Source organism: Capricornis sumatraensis, chromosome 20 (assembly GCF_032405125.1).
Source record: "Capricornis sumatraensis isolate serow.1 chromosome 20, serow.2, whole genome shotgun sequence".
Classification (NCBI taxonomy): domain Eukaryota; kingdom Metazoa; phylum Chordata; class Mammalia; order Artiodactyla; family Bovidae; genus Capricornis; species Capricornis sumatraensis.
In genome coordinates, this window is record NC_091088.1 from 55,688,012 (window position 1) to 55,705,814 (window position 17,803).

At 42.4% G+C, this 17,803-nt stretch overlaps 1 long non-coding RNA gene across 1 annotated transcript; it reads right to left on the minus strand.

Annotated features, from left to right (window-relative positions):
- Nucleotides 1–3,873: 3,873 nt before the first annotated feature.
- On the minus strand, nt 3,874–9,985 carry LOC138096178 (uncharacterized). Its single transcript, XR_011146427.1, has 4 exons — nt 9,891–9,985; nt 6,084–6,319; nt 5,381–5,578; nt 3,874–4,437 (listed from the first exon to the last, which is right to left on the minus strand). It is a non-coding gene; the product is annotated as an uncharacterized lncRNA (long non-coding RNA).
- Nucleotides 9,986–17,803: the final 7,818 nt, after the last annotated feature.

Consider the following 17,803-nt stretch of genomic DNA (forward strand, 5'->3'; position numbering starts at 1 on the left):
TCTACTACATTCTAGGCTCTGTGCTAGGTGCTGAGAATACCACAGTGAACAAACAGGAAAAGTACTTACATTTGCGGAGTTGACATTTATGTGTGCTGAGGGAGGGAGAGGGGATAGATAATAATTAAGAGACAAGAAATAACTAAATGGTGTGGGATGCTTTCGAATTGTGGTGCTAGAGAAGACTCTTGAGAGTCCCTTGGACTGCAAGGAGATCAAAACAGTCAATCCTAAAGGCAATCAACCCTGAATATTCATTGGAAGGACTGATGCTGAAGCTGAAGCTCCAATACTTTGACCACCTGATGCGAAGATCTGACTCATTAGAAAAGACCCTGATTCTGGAAAAGATTGAAGGCAAAAGAAGGGGATGACAGAGGATGAGATGGTTAGATAGCATCACTGAGTCAATGGACATGAATTTGAGCAAACTCCAGGAGACAGTGGAAGACAGAGAACCCTGGCGTGCTGCAGTCCATGCAGTCACAAAGAGTCTGCCATGACTTAGTGACTGAACGACAGCAACATGGAATGTTTGAAGGTAACGTAAAAAGCTGTGGGAGAATAAATTAGAGGGGCAGGAGTAGTGGATGGGGCCATCTGTGGTTTTCAACTCGGTGATTTGGAAGACCCTGCTAAGAAGGGGACTTTGGAAGAGAAATTTGAAGGAAATGAGAAAGCGCTGATGCAGAAATCCCAATGAAGAGTTTCAGGCCCTGGGAAGAGCCAGTGCAAAGGCCCTGGGGCAGGAATGTGCCTGGAGTTCGGAGAAGCAACCAGGCGGCCAGTGTGGCTGACAGGATGAGTGAGCTTGCCAGTTATGGGAGAGGTGATAGGATTGATGGCAGAGGACTTTGGCTTATTCCTTGAAAGAGATGGAACCCGTGGAAGGTTTTTGAGCAGAGGCGGACATATTTTTAAAGAATCCCACTCGCTGCACACCCGTATGTCCTCAAAGTGCCATCTCCTCTGAGGCACGTGCAGACAGAGGCAGGGCCCTGGTAATCCTTTTCTCCAACTCCCAGCCAACACCCAGACCCAGGAGGGGCTCGGCCCTAGGGCTGGGTTCCCACCCGTGTTCTTGCCTCTGAGCCACAGCCTGTACCGGGGAGAGGGCTCACGTGTTTCCACCTGTCTTTGGCTTAACTCTCAGTCCTTGAGTAAACTGATGATGCAAAGAAACCTTGCCGGGTGGGTGAACCAGTGAGCCCTGTTTGGTAACATCAGCCAAGAGACTTGCTCTCTGCTGCCTTCTGTGGAGGGATGAGTTATACAAGGATGACTCTTGCCCGGGATGGCATGGGGATAGTCCGGTTAACTGCCTCTTGTCCTGGCTTAATTATTCTTTGAATTAATTCATTCACTTTTTTGGCCGTGGCATGTGGGATCTCGGTTTCCCGACCAGGGATGGAACCCATGGCCCCTGCACTGGGAGCCTGGAGTCCCAGCCACTGGGTCACCAGGGAAGTCCCTGGCTCAGTTACTAATAGCACCTCTTGCACTCTCAAAGCAATTTCGGTGTAGCAATAAATTATAAGGTCTAGTTTAAATGATTTTACAGCCCAGTTATCTGGGGGTGGAGGGTGAATTTAGGGGCTATAGAAACAAAGAAATAATATTTATTTTTATCATATTTATCATAAATAAATGTTGGAATCATGAGCTCTTCAAACAACCAGAATAGCTGGCCTTTGTTAACCACTCCCTCTGTGCCAGACAATGTTGTAAACATTTTACAGTTATGAAGTCATTCCATCCTCCCGTGACCTCAAGTATAGGCACTGTTATCTCCATGTTACAGTGGAGGAAACTGAGCCCCAGTGGTTGCCAGCTGGTAGGTGGGAAAGCCAGGACTTGCCAAGACCCACATCCCCGTGCTATGCTGTTTCTCTCATCACAGAGCCACTACAGTTTAGAATTCTCCAGCCATGAGAACCACAACCTGTATTTATCTGCTGCTCACAGGGACCGTCTTACTGAAGCTTTACAACAAGCCTGTGAAGTAGATATCATGAGCCCCCTATCAGATTTTTTTTAATTATTGATTCATTTATTTTTAATTGTGGTAAAATATGCATACCGTAAAATTTACCACTTGGAAGTGGTGTAACATAAAAGTAACCGTTTTTAAGAGTGCAGTTCAGTGGCTTTAAGTACATTCATGTTGGTGCACCCATCACCACCTGCATCTGCAAAGGTGTTGTTCATCTTACAAAACTGTATCCGTTAAAAAACAACTCCCCATCCTCCATTCCCCCCAGGCCCTGGCAACCGCCCCTCCACTTCCTGTCGCCATGAATCTGGCTGCTCTGGGCGCCTGATATACGGGAACCGCGCAGCATTTGTCCTCTTGTGGCTGGCTTACCTCAGTTAGGGCCTCCCTGGTGGCCCAGCTGGAAAAGAGTCCACCTGCGATGCGGGAGACCTGGGATTCGATCCCTGGGTTGGGAGGATCCCCTGGACGAGGGCATGGCAACCCACTCTGCTATTCTGGCCTGGAGAATTCCATGACCTGTGTAGTCCATGGGGTTGCAGAGAGTCAGACACAGCTGAGTGACTTTCACTTTCACCGTTTACTTCACTTACCATAATGTCCTCAAGGTTCCTCTATGGTACAGTATGAGTATAATTTCCTTCCTTTATAAGGTTGAACAACATTCACTGTATGGATATACCACATTTTGCTTGTCCAGTTATTCCTCTGTGTCAGTTTTATTTATTCATTTACTCATTTACTTAACAAATTATACACCTAACACAGTAGCTGTGGATAAAACTGACAAAGAGTACACCGCCCTCAAAGCATCTACATTCCTGTATGTTTGGAAACAAATACTAAGTAAAAAGCAAAAGATATGCCATATCAAACTACTATATATAAAATAAACAAGATCCTAGTGTATAGCACAGGAAACTATATTCAATATTCTGTGATAAACCATAATGGGAAGGAATATGAAAAAATATATATGTGTGTGTGTGTGCGCATGCTAAGTTGCTTCAGTCGTGTCTGACTCTTTGCAACCCTTTGGACTGAAGCCCACAAGACTCCTCCGTCCATGGGATTCTCTAGGCAGAATACTGGATTGGGTTGCCATACCCTCCTCCAGGGGAAGTTCCCCGCCCAGAGGTCAAAACTGTGTCTCTTATGTCTCCTTCATTGGCATGTGGGTTCTTTACCACTAGTGCCAGCTGGTTAGTCACTCACAGTCTTTGCAATCCCGTGGACTGTAGTGCTCCAGACCCCTCTGTCCATGGAATTCTCCAGGCCAGAATGCTGGGGTGGGTTTCCATTTCCTTCTCCAGGGGATCTTCTTGACTCAGGGATAACCCAGATCTTCTGCACTGTAGGCGGATTCTCTACCATCTGGGCCACCTGGGAAGCCAGGTATTTATACATATACATACATATATATATATATAACTGAATCCCCTTGCCATACAGTAGAAACTAATATGACATTGCAGATCAACTATACTTAAAATGTAAAAATACAAATGAAAAATATATGGTGTATCAGATGGTGGTGAGTGCTGTGGTCAAAAATAGAGTAGAAAGAGGACAAAGGAAATGCTAGGCAGAGGGGGTGGTAGTTTTAAATAAGTGAGGAGAGGCTGCCCTGAGAAGGAGAGTCTTTGAGCAAAGACCTAGATGTGATGAGAGTGGGAGCCACCTGGATATACTGCGGGAGAGCATTCCCAGAAGAACCAGCTAGTGCAAAGGCCCTGAAGTTGATGGGCCCACTGTGTTCAGAAACAGAGAAGGAGCCAGTGAGTTTGGAGCAAAGTGAAATATCAATAACCTCAGATATGCAGATGATGCCGGCGACGGAATGAAACACCAACACTGCAGAGTGGTTTAAATCTTTATATTTTAACACTTGCTTCTTACAGCTACTTTATTTTATATCCCTTGCACAACAACCTACAGGGCAAGCTGCCAAGCACTATGACTCAGAGACTATACAGTGCGCAGGCGCAGGGCGAGATAACCTTTACCTTGACTTATTTACTGCAGCTAAGACTTTGTTTTGGGGAACTTCCTTATCAACTTAGAATCCGTTTTGTCCCAGGGTCTGTTCCTTTTGAGGAATCAGAGAAACATCTTTGTGTGCAAGAAATGTTCTTTTCCCACGGGAACAAACAGGATTCTTAGCTGAACATCGCGTTTGCAAGAATGTTCAGCCCTGGTTGAGAGTCTCGTTTGCAAGCACTTCTCAACCTTCCTTAAACCTAGTTCCCTACACTGGGCAGAACATCTCGTTTGCAAGAATGTTCAGCCCTGGTTGAGAATCTCGTTTGCAAGCACTTCTCAACCTTCTTTATACCTTGTTCCCTACATCTCCCCCTTTCTTTTTTTGTAGATGTTGAATAAGCGCTTGAATACGCAAAGCTTCTTCTTTTAATCGTTTCCCTTTTCGCCAGCGCAGGTAGACTCTAAAAGCAATAAAACATAAAGCAACAATTAACAAAGTATTCACAAAGGCTGTTGTTAACAATGCAGACACATGCCCTAAAGGGTTAAGGTTATCTAATCCTTCTTGAAGACTCCTCAGTATATCAGAACCAAGAATATCAGGCAGCGTCTTACTAAAAGTTGACAATATAGTTTGTTCCAATTCCATAATTTCAGCAGTTACATTTTGGTGTCCCACTAAAGACCTTTTTACCTTTTTTTAACCCTCACTCATATTAAAGGGAACAGGGGTTACACATAGGTGAGATGAGTTCCAATCACATTTTAACACACTCTTTGTAGCTAACACAGTCACTTGATCTCCTAACCAGGAAACAGTATGTTGTAAATTTAATACATCAGTAGCCAATTGAGAGTCCAAATCATGCTGTTGTTGCCACAATAAATGAGCATCTTTATGCCTTTTTCTGACAAAATCAGCAGTCTGTGTGCCTTGATGCAAAGCAAGACGTGCTACAGTTGCTGTTGCTGTTACTGAAGCCATGGCGAGAATTGATGCAATGACAATGCCAAGCATTCTTCGAGATCGATGGAGAAGAGTTTGTACAGCATTTACAAGATGAGTGACAGCAAAAGAGTCCGACCAAGGTCGAGTAAGATTAACAGGCAACCAAAGTTTAGTCTGTGCTTTTACAATGACCAAAGAATAATTACTGGAATGGACCATCTTGTTTTCAACATTTTCCCACCAGGAACGATTTATACATTGAGTCAAGTTACAATCAGAACATGATATAACTCCCAAAATTTTATTTCAAATCCATTGCCCATACAGTAAAGAATAAGGAAATTTTACGCATGCTATAGCAGAGTAAGATTTATTAATATGCAAATGAACTTGAAATGGCCCCTTAGGATCATTAATATTTAAAGTAAAGTTTCCTGTCCATATAGTAAGGTTACCTGACACTGCCCATGATTTTCATATATCTCCTTGTAATTGAGGGTGCCCATCCATTTGTAATTGAGGTGGAACCAATGCAAAATGTTGCCATTTTACAGTTTCATTTCCTTGACCATTCAGGGTACCATTTATGCGATGCCATTTTAAAGATCGATTCGACCATTTTTCTAGAAATTCTCCATGAGTAGGACTCCAATCTACAATTACATGATTTGAAAAATTCATAACTAGACGTGGGTCATGATCCCTGCAATGTTCCCATTCCAGACGTGATAAAGATGCTTCAAAAAATGAAGCAGGGCAGAGGGACATATGTATCCTCTTACTCTTATTTAAATAAGACCGTGAAGTATTAAAGCCACGAGAAGAAATGAGCACAGTAAAAACTGCAAAGTGTTGTCCCCTATAATTAACTCCCCAAGTATTATAAGAATGATGTGAGTGTGTTTTTGTAGACAGACAAAAAGAATGCCCTCCTATACATAAAGGAATACCTTCAGCTGCTATAGTAAGATTAGTAACGTTAAAATTTTGTACATGCTGGGATAATTGTTCAATCCCTCCACAATCAGGTGGAGGGAAAAAGTTAGTTTCATTAGTACAAACTTGGACTTCTACTTCACCCCAGGACACCGCCCGCACCAAAGGAGGATTAGGGATATAGGCCCAATAGGTATAGTTTGCGGCTTCCACATACATTACCTGACAAGTTACCACTGCCATCATGGCCAACAAAAGATTAGTAGGATTCAATGGTTGTCCTGCTTTCTGCAGTGTTTTCTCAGCTTTTTGAGTCAGTTTCTTCAACTGTCCCCATGTCGGTGGACCTGCCTCTCTTGTCGCAAAGGTGAAAGTCCTCTGCATTGACAGTTCCTGAAACTGGCACACGATTGGGTCGCTCATCCTGCAACTTCACCAATCTCAATGGAACCCAGATCCTGGAATTATTCACAGAAATAAAAGCATACCCTCGCCCCAAGAAGTGAAGTACTGCTGGAATCCATCCCTGTATCTCATCCTTATACCATACCTGGGAATGTTCAAAGTTTTTTGTCTTCTTTTCTGAATTGCCAAAATGCTGTTCTGCTGGAGTAATCTTACTTTTTCCCCAGACATTCAAAAAGTTAAGAGTTAATAGTGTTTTATTTAATACATCCCTTGGTGATATCACACCTTTTTTTCCTTTTTTTTATTTTTTTAATGTATTTTCGAAGAGTCCGATTAGCTCTTTTAATTATAGCTTGTCCTTGACTATTATAAGGAATACCAAAAGTGTGCTTAACATGATATTGTTTTAAAAATTGAGATAATTTAGAGGATTGATATGCGGGAGCATTATCAGTTTTTAATTCTATAGGTACGCCCATAATAGCAAAGCAAAATAGTAAATGAGTAATAACAGAATCTGCCTTTTCTGAACTTAGAGCTGCAGCCCATTGAAAATGAGAATAAGTATCTATAGTATGATGAACACATTTTTGTTTACCGAATGAAGAAATAAGAACAACATCCATTTGCCAGATTTGGTTAGATTGTAGTCCTCTGGGATTTACTCCAGGAGGGGCAAAGGGCAAAATAAATGGTGCACATATGGAACAAGAACGAACAATGCGTTGGGCTTGTTTTCGTGTTAACGAATAAGTTTTTTGTAACCCTTTAGAACTAGTATGATGTAAGCAATGTTCTTGTGCTGCAGACGGTAAAGGATAAAGTAAGGCATCTATATTTGCATGTCCTTGAGATAATGGTCCGGGGAGAGAAGAATGAGCTCGAATATGAGTAAAAAAGACAGGGTTAGTTCACCTAATTAATAATTGTTGAACCTGAAAAAATAATTTATCAATATTAGTTTTTAAAGTTACCGGTACAGTGGCTTTAGGAAGATAAATACATGAAAAGACTGCATATTTAGAATCAGAAACAATATTAATAGGAATATCAAAAAAATCCTGTAATGCCAAACAAATGGCCCAAAGTTCAGCAGGCTGCACAGAAGAAAAGGAATGTGGAACAACTTTAGAAGTAGTATCAGTCTAATAGCCAGCAGTATTTTTATTGGCATCTGTAAAAATAGTTTTTTCTTCAACTGGAATATTAGATATAGGAGATTTACAAACCATTGATGTATGTCGAAGAAAATCTATCATTTTAGATTGAAGATATTGATTAGAAAAAGTCCCTGAATAAGATGCAAGAGCTATCTGCCAATTTTTATTAAACTGTAAGCAATTAGAAATTTGGGTGGAAGTAAGTTGAGTAATAATTGTTTGAGGGTCACTTCCAATTAACTGGGTAATATGGCCTCGACCTTTTAAAATAAGGAAAGCAATTTAATCCATATAAGCAGTAAGCTTTTTTGTATAGTTATTGGGTAAAAATACCCACTCAATCAACCCTGCAGATTGAGCAATAACTCCAGTAGAAGAATAGGGAGTATGGAACACTATGAAATATATAGGTTGATCCTGTTGTAGATATGTAAGAAACCCTTCATTTAACCGTTGCTCTACAAAGTGTAATTCCTCTTTTGCTTGAGAAGTAAGAGATCGAGGACTGTAAAGAGCAGTATCACCCTCTAAAGTAGAAAATAAATGACGCAATGGATGTGTAGGAATCCCTAACATGGGACGTAACCAGTTAATATCACCCAAAAGCTTCTGAAAATCATTAAGAGTTTTTAAATTATCTCGTCTAATTTGGACTTTTTGAGGTTTTATTTTTTGTTGTTCCAAAATAGCACCTAAATATGAAATAGGAAATTCAGTTTGAATTTTTTCAGGAGCAATTTGAAGATTAAAATCACTTAAAGCCTTTTTTACATGAATAAAAAATTTATCTCGTTTCTCTTTACTAGGAGCTGCCAATAGAAGATCATCCATATAATGATAGAGAAGACAATTAGAAAATTGTTGTCTCACAGTAATAAGAGCACGATCAACAAACTCCTGACAAAGTGTAGGGCTATTAATCATTTTTTGAGGCAACACTGTCCATTGATAACGTTTTACGGGCTGCCCATGATTATACACTGGAATAGTAAAAGCAAATTTATTCCTATCTTTTATTTGCAAAGGAATATTAAAAAAACAATCCTTCAAATCTAAAACCATCAAAGACCAATCCTGTGGAATCAAAGCAGGAGAAGGGAGACCTAATTGCAAAGCTCCCATAGGTTCTATACATTTGTTAACTTTTTTTAAATCAGTCAACATTTTCTATTTACCAGATTTTTTCTTAATGACAAAAACAGGAGAATTCCAAGGAGACATAGAAGGTTCAATATGGCCAGATTGAAGCTGTTCTTTTACTAATTGTTCTAAAGCCTCGAGCTTCACTTTTGGAAGCGGCCACTGCTCAACCCATTTAGGGACATCAGTTAACCATTTCAATGGGAGAGCTCGAGGAATTTGAGCAGTGGCTACAAGTTTTCCGACGAGATGGTAAGCGTTGTTCCTAAAGAAAATAAAAGATCTCTTCCCCAGATATTAATAGGTATATTAACAATGTAAAAAGAAATAAATACTTTTTTTTCATTAGACAATTGACATGACAAAGGTTGAGGGCTTCTCCACACATCTGCTATTGATCCTAAGCCTGTTAAAACAAGAGGAATTTTTTCTTTTTTTCAGTCATTAGGCCACTGCTGGAGAGAAATAACCGAAACATCTGCTCCTGTATCCACTAATCCTTCAAACTGTTTACCTTCAATAATCAGTGACATTAAAGGACGAGAGCCATTAATAAGCATTTCTCAGAATATACTTTTTCCCGTACTTCCAAAACCATTGACTCTTTCTCCCTACCTCAGCCTTGTCGGCAGCTACCGGAAATAGAGATGTGTAAGGTGGTGCAGAAGGGTTAACAGCCTTGGAAGTTTGTTTTTTATTTAATAAAACCTTTCAAAAGGCAGTAGTCATTGCCTCTACAGAATCTGAATCCTCCCCAGAACTTACATCTCTATTTGACTCAGTGGATGAATCTTTACTATCATCTGGAGGTTTGGGTGGAGGCCGAGGTGAAGCCCCCTCCTCAAGATAACATGAGGCGGCCTCACTGTCAGCAGCCATTAATTTTAAAGCCTGTGTTATAGCGTTACATAGAGTCCACAGCCTTAAAGGAATCACATTTCCTTTTTGATGCTGCCTTCTTAACTCTTTCTGCACCACTTTCCATTCCTTCAAATTTAGCTGTACTTTTGTTTGATATTGAAACCAATAACAATGCTGCTCTATAAGACAGAATAACTCACTCAAGCGGCGAGTAGACGTTTTAATTCCTATAGAATGCAGGAGCCCCTTAACTAGCTCCATATATTGTGACTTTAAAGAGGGGGAATTTCCCATAGTTTTTTCTTTTTCTTTTCTCTTTTTTTTTTTCTTATTTTCTGGAAAGTCCCCCTTTCAGCGTTTCGCTCCGGGGTGCTCTCCCTTTCGGATTTTTATTCTTTTCTCTTTTTCTTTTCTATTTCCCGAAAGTCCCCCTTTCAGCCTTTTGCCCCGGGGTGCTTACCCTTTCGGTTCCGTCGTGCCCCACGTTGGGCGCCAGATGCCGGCGACGGAATGAAACACCAACACTGCAGAGTGGTTTAAATCTTTATATTTTAACACTTGCTTCTTACAGCTACTTTATTTTATATCCCTTGCACAACAACCTACAGGGCAAGCTGCCAAGCACTGATTCAGAGACTATACAGTGCGCAGGCGCAGGGCGAGATAACCTTTACCTTGACTTATTTACTGCAGCTAAGACTTTGTTTTGGGGAACTTCCTTATCAACTTAGAATCCGTTTTGTCCCAGGGTCTGTTCCTTTTGAAGAATCAGAGAAACATCTTTGTGTGCAAGAAATGTTCTTTTCCCACGGGAACAAACAGGATTTTTAGCTGAACATCTCGTTTGCAAGAATGTTCAGCCCTGGTTGAGAGTCTCGTTTGCAAGCACTTCTCAACCTTCCTTAAACCTAGTTCCCTACACTGGGCAGAACATCTCATTTGCAAGAATGTTCAGCCCTGGTTGAGAGTCTCGTTTGCAAGCACTTCTCAACCTTCTTTATACCTTGTTCCCTACAAGATGGCACCACCCTTTTGGCAGAAAGTGAAGAAGAACTAAAGAGCCTCTTGATAAAAGTGAAAGAGGAGAGTGAAAAAGTTGGCTTAAAGCTCAACATTCAGAAAACGAAGATCATGGCATCCGGTCCCATCACTTCATGGCAAATAGATGAGGAAACAGTGGAAACAGAGGCTGACTTTATTTTTCTGGGCCCCAATATCACTGCAGATGGTGACTGCAGCCATGAAATTAAAAGACGCTTACTCCTTGGAATGAAAGTTATGACCAACCTAGACAGCATATTCAAAAGCAGAGACATTACTTTGCCAACAAAGGTCCATCTAGTCAAGGCTATGGTTTTTCCAGTAGTCATGTATGGATGTGAGAGTTGGACTATAAAGAAAGCTGAGTGCTGAAGAATTGATGCTTTTGAACTGTGGTGTTGGAGAAGACTCTTGAGAGTCCCGTGGACTGCAAGAAGATCCAACCAGTCCATCCTAAGGGAAATCAGTCCTGGGTGTTCATTGGAAGGACTGATGCTGAAGCTGAAATGCCAATACTTTGGCCACCTGATGCGAAGAGCTGACTCATTTGACCCTGATGCTGGGAGGGATTGGGGGCAGGAGGAGAAGGGGACGACAGAGGATGAGATGGTTGGATGGCATCATCGACTCGATGGACATGGGTTTGGGGAAACTCCGGGAGTTGATGATGGACTGGGAGGCCTGGTGTGCTGCGGTTCATGGGGTCACAAAGAGTCGGACACAACTGAGCGAATGAACTGAACTGAGGAAGAGAGAGAGAGGGAGCTGAGGGAAGTGAGACTTTGCAAAGTGGCAAAAGGCCTTTCTCAAGGTCACAGCTAGTAGGTGGCTGGCCTGCCACTTAAGCAGGATCTGCTTGACTTCGGAGCTTGAGCTTTTAACCAGGGCATTGTTTTGCCTCACAGATGTGTTGCTGCTATTCAGTTGCTAAATCGTGTCTGACTCTTTGCAATCCCATGGACTGCAGCACACCAGGCCTCCCTGTCCTTCACTATCTTCCAGAGTCCATTGAGTCAGTGATGCTTTGACCATCTCATCCTCTGTTGCCCCCTTCTCCTTCTGCCCTCAGTCTTTCCCAACATCAGGGTCTTTTCCAATGAGTCGGCTCTTCACATCAGGTGGCCAAAGTATTGGAGCTTCAGCTTCAGCATCAGTCCTTCCAATGAACATTCAGGGTTGATTTCCTTTAGGATTGACTGGTTTGATCTCCTTGCTGTCCAAGGGACTCTCAAGAGTCTTCTCTAGCACTATAATTCAAAAGTATCGTTTCTTCAGTACTCAGCCTTCCTTATGGTCCAGCTCCCACAATCATACATGACCACTGGAAAAACCGTAACTTTGACTAAACAGCCCTTTGTCGGCAAAGCGATGTGTCTGATTTTTAATACTCAGTCAGGTTTGTTGCGGCTTTTCTTCCAAGGAGCAAGCATCTTGTAATTTCATGGCTGCAGTCACCATCTGCAGTGACTTTGGAGCCCAAGAAAATAAAAATCTGCCACTGTTTCCATTTTTTCCCTATCTATTTGCCATGAAGTGATGAGACTGGACGCCATGATCTTCATTTTTGGAATGTTGAGTTTTAAGCCACATTTTTCACTCTCCTCTTTCACCCTCATCAAGAGGCTCTTTAATTCTTCGCTTTCTGCCATGAGGGTTATATCATCTGCATTTCTGAGGTGGTTGATATTTCTCCCGGCAATCTTGACTCCAGCTTGAGCTTCATTCAGTCTGGCATTTCACATGATGTACTCTGCATAGAAGTTAAATAAGCAGGGTGACCATATACAGCCCTGATGCATTCCTTTCCCAATCGTGAACCAGTCCATTGTTGCATGTCTAGTTATAACTTGCTTCTAACCCACATACAGCTTTCTCAGGAGGCAGGTAAGGTGGTCTGGTATTCCCACCTCTTAAAGAATTTCCCATAGTTTGTTGTGATCTAAGCAGTCAAAAGCTTTAGCATAGTCAGTGAAACAGAAGTAGATGTTTGTTTGGAATTCTCTTGCTTTTTCTGTGATCCAGTGGATGTTGGCAATTTGATCTCTGGTTCCTCTGTGTTTTCTAAATCCCCAGTGTTTTTGCTGGCCTCAGGCTATCAATAAGCAGTGTTTGTGATTGGACTGGCCCTTGGAGTTTTTATTATGAATGCAAGATGCCCTTCAGCAATAACCATCAGGAAACTTCGAGGGGAAAAAAAATAAAGATTTATTATTTACGAGACCTAGAAATTACATAGCACAGCTGGAGCCACTCAGTGAGGTCTCTGGTATAGATGGGGGGTGGGGGGGAGTGTGGAGGGATGGGGGGCAAACCTGGGGTTCTGCTTTTATTGGTGTCAAGAATGGGCACCTAGGGTTTCACTGGCCCACTCCTCACTGGTGAATTCAAAACAGAAGAGCATGAATTTAAAGTGTGGGAAGACAGGGGACTTCCCAGGTGGTCCAGTGGCTAAGACTCTGCGCTCCCAATGCAGGGAGCCTGGGTTCGATCTCTGGTCAGGGAACTAGATCCTACAGGCCATAACTAAAGATTTCAAGTGCTGCAACTAAGATCTGGTGCTGCCAAATTAATTAATTTAAAAATCAAATGAAAATAAAGTGTGGAAAAATAAATGAAGTGTAAGAAGAGAAAAAAGCAAGCAACCCAGATGATCTAGTTATCCGTGTCAACCAAGAGCTCTAAAACAAAGGGCCTCAGAGGGAGAAGGTGGGCTGGCTCTTCACCTAATCCTGTGGCCGGTAATGTGTTTATTTGAGAAAGGCACCTTGGAAGCAGATGCCTCTGACAATCAAAGCTTAAGTCAAGCAATTGCATTACAAAAAAAGTAAAAAGCAAACAAAACAAAACAACCATCAAGGTTTACCCTACACCCAGGAACAATCTCCAAGAAGTGATGTTTACCTGGGCTAATCCTGGGCTCATACCTTACAGGCATCGTCTCATTTTACACATTGCAAAACAGGGGCTCCAAGAGATGTAGGAACTGGCAGGGGCAGAATTAAAGACAGGTCTCTGTTATGCTTAGTCATTCAGTCTTGTGACTCTTTGCAACCCCATGGACTCTAGCCCTCCAGGTTCCTCTGTCCATGGGGAATCTCCAGGCAAGAATACTGGAGTGGTTGCCATTTCCTCCTCTAGGAAATCTTCCTGACCCAGGAATCGAACCAGGGTCTCCTACATTGCAGGCAGCTTCTTATGTGCTACCAGGGAAGCCCAAGAATACTGGAGTTGGTAGTCTATCCCTTCTCCAGGGAAAGCTTCCCGACCCAGGAATCGAACCAGGGTCTCCTACATTGCTGAGCTACCAGGGAAGCCCCATAAAGACAGGTCTAGCTGAAGTTTAAGTCCATGCTCTTCCTTGCTGTTACCACACTGACACATGGAGCTGGAGTTCTTAAATTAGAGAGCTTTAGCATTTTAAGATCTACTCCAGTACTCTTGCCTGGAAAATCCCATGGACAGAGGAGCCTGGTAGGCTGCAGTACATGGGGTTGCTGGGAGTCGGACACGACTGAGCGACTTCACTTTCACTTTTCACTTTTATGCATTGGAGAAGGAAATGGCAACCCACTCCAGTGTTCTTGCCTGGAGAATCCCAGGGACGGGGGAGCCTGGTGGACTGCTGTCTATGGGGTCACACAGAGTCGGACATGACTGAAGCGACTTAGCAGCAGCAGCATTTTAAGATCTTGGGGCCAGGACTGACAAGGCTTAATATTGATAAAATATCTAAATACTTCCTGGACTTCGTGGTAAATAGCCACTGCCCTGAGGGTCTCCCCTACTGCTCCCACGTGGCCCTGGTCACCCCAGAATCCCCCGATCTCCCCAGAAAACAGCACCTAAAGAGTTAACGCTGGACTCAGCAATGAGCCTCCCTACCTTGCTCCTGCCCTATATCAGGTATCTGTTCTTATTGTGTAAGTGCAAGAGTCTTGTTAGAACTATAATGAGACATTCCTGGGAGGAGGTGGGGTCTTCAGCTCAGAGAATTCACATCCAGTTAATCCAGCAAGGATATGGAGAAAGAGGGCAAAGATGGGGCAGTTTGGGGAGGGGTTGGGGGTGGGGGGTCTTCTTAGTTGACATTTCTGAGCTCTGGCCTCATTTGAACCTGCCTCTAAGCACTTCCTGGGTTGCTCAGTGGTAAAGAATCTGCCTGCCAATGCATGAGACATGAGTTCGATCCCTGGGTCAGAAAGATCCCCTGCAGGGGGATATGGCAGCCCACTCCATTATTCTTGCCTGAGAAATTCCAAGGACAGAGGATCCTGGCCAGCTCCAGTCCATGGGGTCACTCAGAGTCGGACACAACTTACACAACTTAGCAACTGAACATGCGCTTACTAAAAGCAAATACATACCACAGGCAATAAGCACTCAATCACCAGAATAATTTTTTCTGGAACGATAGCCTAAGGTGAGAGATCATGTGCTCCACTTTCAATTAAACTTTTGTAATAATGTGATATGTTTCCTTTCAATAATATGGGTTCATATAATCCTTCATCCAGTCTCATTAGTTTCCGTATGATGATCTCTAAAGGAAACCAGTAATGTTTCTATCAACGGGTATAGATCTGAGGTTGAGGAGGGTTAGTGGAATAGACTTAGCGTCTACAGTTTTAGCCAATTGGGTTTTAATTGTTCCAGCTGGTTCCATTAACCGGAAAGACCGAGGAAAATCACCATGGAAATGCTCCATAGTCGGCCAAATCTTAAAGTATTCTTCAACAATTTGTCCAATAAAATGAGTTCCTCTCTTACTATGTTGTGTTTTTTTTTTAATGGTTATGTATTTCTGAGGGAAGAGGGTGCTTCCCTGGTGGCTCAGATGGTAAAGAATCTGCCCACAGTGCAGGAGACCCAGGTTCGATCCCTGGGTTGGGAAGATGCCCTGGAGGAGGAAATGGCAACCCACTCCAGTACTCTTGCCTGGAGAATTCCATGGACAGAGGAGCCTGGCGGGCTCCATGAGGTCACAAAGAGTCGGACACGACTGAGTGACTAACACATTTCTGAGGGGACTCCCCAAAAGAGGGTTACCCTTTTGAAAATGAGTTTCCCTACTGATTGTGCTGTGGGCTGTCTGCATGAGAATGCTCCAACCCAATGTGAAATATACAAATCATAACAAGAATGTATTGATTACCTTGAGAGTCAGACATTTGTATAAAATCAAGCTGCCAAATTTCAAAGGGACCTGCAGGTAAAGGAAAATGTCCTTGAGAACCATACCATGGCTTCCATGAGTAACATTGTGGCCAAATGGTACATCTTTGAAGAATAAACCTTCCGAGCTTTTGTAAAGGATGCCTTCCAAAATTATTGTTTACCCCATAATACCATCTTGTCTGGGTTCCAATGAGCTAGCTCATGAATATATTATAAAATAAAGTATTGAGCTCCAGACAGAAGGATAGGCTTCCTGTTTGGTCCTATCCAAAGCTCTTCGTTGGGATCAAATCTCCTTTTTTGACTCCCAGGAGTCTTTTTCTTTTCTTGTGCCATGCCACCAGAATACGAGTGTGCCAGGGCAGGGTGGAGGGTAGTGGCACAAGAAATTCTGGAGGGATTTTGGAAGGATCCCACCAGAAGGGATCAGGTAAAGAGAAAAAGATAAATGTTTTGGGAATTCTCTGCTGGTCCAGTGGTTAGGACTTGGCACTTTCACTGCCTGGACCCAGGTTTGATCTCTGGTTAGGGCTTCCCTGATAGCTCAGTTGGTCAAGAATCCTCTTGCAATGCAGGAGACCCTGGTTCGATTCCTGCGTTGGGAAGATCGCCTGGAGAAGGGAAAGCATACCCACTCCAGTGTTCTTGGGCTTCCCTTGTGGTTCAGTTGGTAAAGAATCTGCCTGCGATGCAGGAGACCTGGGTTCGTTCCCTGGGTTGGGAAGATCCCCTGGAGAAGGGAAAGGCTACCCACTCCAGTATTCTTGCCTGGAGAATCCCATGGACTGTATAGTCCATAGGGTTGCAAAGAATAAGACATGCCTGAGCAACTTCACTTTCAGGAAACTGAAAGCCATGCAGCAAAAATAAATAAATAAATAAATGTTTCATCTTTATTTACCAAGATATCGAATTGCTGCAAGTTCTAGTTACCTCGAGAGGAAAGACTCCTTATGTCTGGAAAACAAAGATTTAAAAAATTAGTAATATTTCAGACAAAAAGCCACAAAAATTATAATCATTCCTCAGTCCATTCAGTCTTATGTAACTAATTCTTGATCTTTGGTTAGTAGTTTTATGAAGCCATCGGTTTCTTCATTAGAGTTCTATAAATTCTTACCCAGCTCAAAGGTATGGCCTAAAAGTTTATCAGCAGTTTGTTCTTGTCAAAAAGTCCTTTCTATGAACCTTCTTGAAGATGTAGCATTTTTGCAAAAGCATGAGAGTAAAATGTTAACTGTTTGTAAATGACAAAAGAGTTAAAATGGCATGGTAAAGATCTGACTATAAGGTAATCGACAAAGAAAATTTGGTTATTTCTGTGATGCCGCGGCCAGCACAAGCAAGAGTCGCACCTGCAAAGGGAGAGAACGGAGCGTCCCCGCGTGGAAAAATAAGAGAGAGAGACAAAAGATGGGGTTGAGAGGATCAGACCCACTATGTCTGATGCCTTCCTTTATTAGGCCACGGTATTTATAGGGTAAAGTACGTGACTTAAGACATGTACAGGGTTATTCTTTAATCTCAAAATACAATCACCAGACCCCTACCATTATGTACAGAGTATAATAAGTAATCTATCTTTTATGACATGTTGCAAGAACAAGACCTCCTGGAGCAAGACGACCTGGAGCCTTAAGGGCCACAAAAATTCCTGAGGGTGGCGGGACAGGGAGCTTAGGACAACGCCTAAGGCTCCGCATACCTGCGGAGCAGCTCCCAGGATTTAACCCTTCACGGGTCGTCCCCCGCATCTCCCCTCTCTTTATTTTTTAAAAGCTCCATAAGATGTCGATGTTGCAACATGTTTTTATGTATCAGAATTTTGACATGTAAAACTTCTTTAACAATACTACGAATAAGACAAGGAGCCAGACAAATCACGATAAGTACAACAATCAAAACCGTGCCCATAGTAATTATGCTTTGCCATAGTGATTGCAGGCTAGGGAAATTAGAAAATAAATTTTGCACAAAATTGTTAACAGCATCAGCAATATTTAAAGTAGCTTTAGGAGAATTTTCTATATCAAGAATTTCATTATGTAATTGCAATAAATCTAGAGAGACATTAGTATTAAACCAAATTCCTTGTAAATGTTTTTTCACCTTATCCCAAGGAAAGTCAGATGCATTATAAGCCTTTTTTGTAACACA